Source organism: Dioscorea cayenensis, chromosome 11 (assembly GCF_009730915.1).
Source record: "Dioscorea cayenensis subsp. rotundata cultivar TDr96_F1 chromosome 11, TDr96_F1_v2_PseudoChromosome.rev07_lg8_w22 25.fasta, whole genome shotgun sequence".
In the NCBI taxonomy this organism is placed as follows: domain Eukaryota; kingdom Viridiplantae; phylum Streptophyta; class Magnoliopsida; order Dioscoreales; family Dioscoreaceae; genus Dioscorea; species Dioscorea cayenensis.
This window is the reverse complement of record NC_052481.1, coordinates 2,132,695-2,138,808: the sequence shown is the minus strand read 5'-3', so window position 1 is coordinate 2,138,808 and position 6,114 is coordinate 2,132,695.

Sequence of the window (6,114 nt, the reverse complement as noted above, 5' to 3'; positions counted from 1 at the left end):
TCGAATTTTCATCAAGAAGATTATTTTTTGATGCTTACGCATCGTATACACGAAATTCAATATTATTTCGGATCATAAGAGCATGTATGTGCTCTCTGCGAAAAACAACGATTTTATTTTTTTCTAGAGTCAGAAGTCATGGAGATTTTTTTCTAGAGTACCAGAAACCACTGTAGAATCTACAGCACTTCATATCTATCTGTTCCTTTGATAATATTTTAAATGGGGGCGCTTATCACCTATTAATAAAAAAAATGAGAACATTAAATGTGTTAGTTCAAATGAATTCATTAACGTATATTTAATTACGGGGAGTTTGAGAAAAAAATTATAGACAAAAATATATATGTGAACAACGTTTTTGCAATCGAAGTCTAAGTCGAAGTCTTACTTTTCATTAAAGTGATATTTATCGTGATAGAAAAAATTAAAAGAAATTCTCATAATATGAGAAAAACATGTCCCACAAAATGGAGGTAAATCTTCGGGAAAAGACTTCTTAATGTTATTTTGAAATATTGATGCAAATGTGGTTCCAAAATATTTTGGACAAAGTGCTTTATTACACCGTCCTATTTTCCTTTCAAGATTCGAATCACAGGCTAACTATTGTATATAATTTTTTGAAAGAAAAAGGAATACTATATTGCATGAAAATTAAATAAAATCCCAGTGACTTGCGTTTTTTTTTTTTTTGTAATTTTTAAATTCATATGTGATTAAACAAAAGAAAAAAGTTTTATGATCAAACGCTCAAATATAAACACCAATGAGATTTACCATGCATGCATGAATACATGATGAATATAGTGCAAATAGTAAATTATATTTATTTATTTTTTTTAAAAAAAATTCACTCATGTGTTTTAATATTTTATCAATAATAAATTTTAACCTTCCAATTTCTAAAACTAAAATCAATGAAAATGTGAGAGGGAGAGAGCTAGAGAAATTAATTTGCATTTATATAGAGATAAGAGTGCATTTTTTTATTATCACTTTCTTCATTGCTTTTCTGAGTTTCATGATGTTAATTATAAAAATAAACAATCCTAAAAAAAAATAAGTTTGTATAATTATTTGTTAAATATTTTAAATAATTAATTAGTTTGGTTTTTAATTTATTTTATCAATTTTATTAAAAATTGAGACATTTGATTTTGATGTTTGAAAATCCAAAAGATAAAAATGTGGAAAACATGCTATTTTTATAATTTTTATCCACTTAAAAGCAATCATATCAATTTTTATCAGTGGTTGAGTGAGGTTTACCTATTTATATTAATTAGATGGGGATGTCTCTTTTCTAAATATATAGAGCAAGTAGCTGCTTAAGTTTTTTTATTTTTTTAATTTTTATTTTTTTAAGTAAATAAAAAAATAAAAATGTGTTTTTGGAGGAAAAATTTCATAAATATTTATTTTTATTTTTCCAAAAATTAATATCAACCAAATTATTGAACTATGATACTAACTTAAGTAAGAGATGATTAAAAAATTAAAATAATGGTTAAATTTTTGTTAAAAGTTAATTGCTTAAAAGTATTTATTGATTGAAAATTAATTTAGCTAGGTAAAAAAAATTCCTATTTTAAATTATTTTATTTGGAAAAACAGAACTACAGTAACTCATGATAGAATGTTGCGCTATGGTATCTTCCAACTGAATCTTTTTTTGTTTTAATAATAATAATAATAATATTCAATTTAGTCCCTCAACTAATAACAATTTTATAGACACAAATAATTAATTGATTTGTTATAAAATTAAATGTCAACAACATGCCACACATAAGAACAAAAAAAATAAAAATTATAGGGTGACCTTCAACTATCATGTGGTTATGTACTGTGACCCAGACAATTCATTTAGATTTTTTTTTAATCAAGAGATTGAGCAAATTGTGGATACGTCAAGATTCAAAAACAAATTTGAACCACACATGTGTTATTCATGGTATGCACTTGGTAATGCTAAAATTTATAACCGCAAAATAAATAATTCAAAATATACTCTATTGCCACTTCAAAATAAATGGTTCAAATTGTACACAGTGTTATTAAACTTCTACATCAATATGAGACAAATATATGAAACTTGAGTTGCATAAATAATTCTTTTCATGCATGTAAATATTTCCTCTTTCATTATTAGTATAGCGTCTAAGACAATTGTATGCTTCTTAATTAGGGTGTATTCTACGATTGCTATTCTACTAGATATTTCCTTTCCATTCTATTGAAAATTGACTTTACAATATAAATGCTTATGAGATTCTATACTCTAAAATCAAAATTATTGTAATGTTGTAGATATAGGTTGTTTTTGTTTTTATTTTTTTTATTTAGAAAATTTACCTGGCTTCAATCCCTTAATTTAAGCGATGATCCTCTTAAATATTAATTTAGAACATTTCCAACAAAGCTCGCCACCGCGAGGAGCGCGATCGCCACGAAGCTCGCCACCGCCGAAGCCATGAGTGGTGGTTTCTCTCTCTCTTCTAGTTGTCTTCGTGAAGATGCTGAGTGACAGCTGTTAAGGGGCTATATATAAGAAGAGTTGTGGGACACGTGGCATCATTTAAGGGGAGGTATATCAGTGCGCGAATCTTGATGCAATGTCGGGAGTTGGTCACGGGGTTTGGGTGCGCATTATATATATATATATACTAGCTAGGTAGAGGCCCGTCCTTACCCTGCGGGTTTTTTCTTTAAAAAATATTTTTAAAGTTATTTATATTTATTATAATTATAATTAGTTTTTTTATTAGGGGAAAATATTTATTTTTTATTTGTAAAAAAATTTTATAAAAAAAGTACATAATAAATAAGTTGGTAAGAAAGTATAATATACATATTTAATAATATTTATTATTATATTAAAGAATTAGAATAGAGTTTCCATATCTTTTGACCTTGTATCTTGGTTAAGTAAAGAGGTATTTGTATTTAACTTGATATTTTGTTTTTTTTAAATATTGTAATTTTTCCTAATGTGGCAGAAAACGGAGTTGTTTAGAATTGTAGAGTAATAATAAATTGTATTATTTATGTATGCATTTTATCTATATTAATCAATAAATAATAAAGTATTATAGATGTATTAAAATAACATATTTTCGTAATTGGATTGTGAATTGTATGGTCAAAATAAGGATGAAATGATTAAAAATATTCAAGAGTGGAAAAAGGATGCTATTTATGGCTAAAAGAATAATAAGTAACAATTTATATTTATATATAAAAAAAAGGAGGGGCCATTCAACATTTTAGATGTAGCACATTGATAAAAGTGGATTATTTGGGTAGAGAATTATAGTAATGGCTATAAATATGGAAAAAATGTTTATAGTTTATTTTTTAGTATTTTAATTTTTTTTTACTCCCTTTAATAAGTTAAGGAATATATATAAAAAAAATAACTTAGATCTAGGTTAAAATTTAACCACATGAGGGAAAATTTAAAAGTTTCAACAGTTTATTACTTAATGTTTGGAATTTTATTTTATAGTATTATTACAGATAAGTTGTACAAAAGATAAGATATCTAGAATCATCATTATAGAATGTAGGATAATATTATACGGTATCTTAAATTAATGAACCTTGTTGATCGCAGGTGTGGGCCCCACATTTTTTTTAAATTATTTTATTTATTGTGCATGCATGACAGTTTACGGAATTTTATTTACTTATCTTTTAATTAGGTTTCAAAACTCTAGTCGCCGTCTCTTTGTTTCTCTCGTTATGGATCTTTGTTTGGATTAAGAAGAGGGAGAGATTAGTTTTTTCCCCCTCTTCTCCTATTTTTTTTCTTTTGATTTGGTGTGTGGTGCCGGCGGCGAGGACGGGGATAGGTCTCTCCGTCAAGGGTTTTGTCTCGAAGAAATATCGTAGGATTTTGGGGGTTTTTGAGTGATCGACAAGTAAGTAAACCACATATAAATCTGTAAATATATGTATATGCAAATTCTGATTTTTGATAATGGTTTATATAATCAATGCAAATTCTGATTTTCGATAATGGTTTATATAATCATTTTGTTAATTTGGATTTTATTGTTTAGAAAATAAACATTTCTATATTATTTTAGTTATTATTATTATTTTTTTTACTTTAGGAAAATACGGATTCATGGTGTGTATATATATATATATATTTTGAATTAGTATATTTGTTTAATTAGTTTATTTGTTTAATTCATGATTAATTGAATTTATTTGAATTACTGGGAAATGATATTTTTGTTTTAGTGGGTTATTTCCATATTTAATTATTTTTTTTATTTGTGTGGATTATTATGTTAGTTAATAATAGATTATTTGATATAATTGGAATACTTTTTGATAGAAAATGGGATCACAGAATTTCACTGTTTCTGCGTTGACAATAATTTTTGATGTATAGATATATATTTTTGTATAGAAATTTGTAGTCCCCAATTAACAATGTAATAACCCTGCCATTGGGGGTTAAACATTGACCGTGTCGACACGTACTTCTGACATAGAAACTATAGTTTCGCACCGTTCCGTCGGTGAAGAATAACGGCTTCTGATATTCTGGCTCGGGTCACCGAGGGTAAACCTATGAGTTCTGAAATCCGACTCGGGTCACCGAGTTTAAATAAATGAGTTATGATATTTTGTTTTGGCATTAGTTGTTTGGGGGACTTATATGCTCGTTATTTTGATAAATTAAATCTGTTTTGAACCATTTCTGATTTATGGGTTCATTTTGATATTTATTTCATTATATTACATTTTGTATGTTTTTAAAGATTATTGAACATTTTGTGATCCCGATATTTTTAGTGGTTACTTACTGGGCTCCCAAGCTCATAATCCTGTTGTTAATTTTTTCAGATTTTGAGGCTTTGTATGCCTACTTGGTTTCGGCCTTGTAGGTGTGCGGCCGTTTGTCAGCGCACTGGGCCTGGTGAGCCGGGTTCGGGGCGTGACAAATTTAGTGGTATCAGAGAGATTTAGTAAAATTTTGATGATATTAGTGTGCCAGATAGAAAGTTAAATCCCGTAGTGCTATGGAAGCTTGAACCTAGAAAGTCAAATTACAATGGGAATATATTTCCTATTAATTGGTTGCTATTGTGCCCTTTTTTTTGTCGGATTTATGTGTAGCAGAATATAGTGGGCCTTAGTTCCAGTTTTGACCAAACCTGTAGCTTTGATTTGCATCTTCGAGCTTTTGTCTTTGTTTAGTCTTCTGTTACTGACATCGTGTTTTAGCACCCTTCGAGGGAAGTCTACTAGCGACCCTCTTTTTTCTTAGTAAGAAAATCATGTGGTCATGGAATGTTGGTAATTAATTAGCATGTGTTTTAGTTACCTCCTTGTATTAACTTTCTTGGACTTCCATAATCTTGTGGATTGATAATTTTTGACTTTATGGGACTATAAAAGGATTGGTTGTAGCTGTATTACTCTAGATGCTATTTTTTTTAATTTAATTTGTTGTCAGAAGTTGCATGTTAGGATTTGAGTTATTATTTTTTTTGATATTTTGAATTGATGGAAATTCTTGCTTTGGTTAGAATTTGTGATTTGATCTTGTAGGTTTCATTATATCTGGAATTGTTTGACATGGCCATTTGATACAAAGAGAATAAAGGATTTAGAAATTTGCAGCTATGATGATTTAATTGGAAAATGATTAGAGATGACCTTTTTGTATGGTTATGTGTAGAAGCAATGGAATTGTGACTTTCAGGATTTTGATTTGAGCTGACTGAAATTATGTCCAAATTCAGAGACTTTAGAAATAGAATTTTGAGAAGTTTAAAACTAGAAAATTGTGGCATTCCTCCATAGCTATCTACCTGCGAAATTTTGAATTTATTAGATGTGTATCCTAAGAGATATTCTCTTATAATTGGGTCTACTCCCGATATTACTGTTATGCAGGACTTGAAGATTAAATGGTATTTTCAGGATTATAGAGGAAGATTTAGCCAAAGTGCATTATAGAGAACTTGTTCAATATGGTCTTAACTACTTTTTTGTAAAATATTTCTACAATTGGATATTTAGTTTGAAAGATATTCATAATCTTGTAAGATTAACCTGGAATATAAATGTGCTGAAATTTGGTGATAT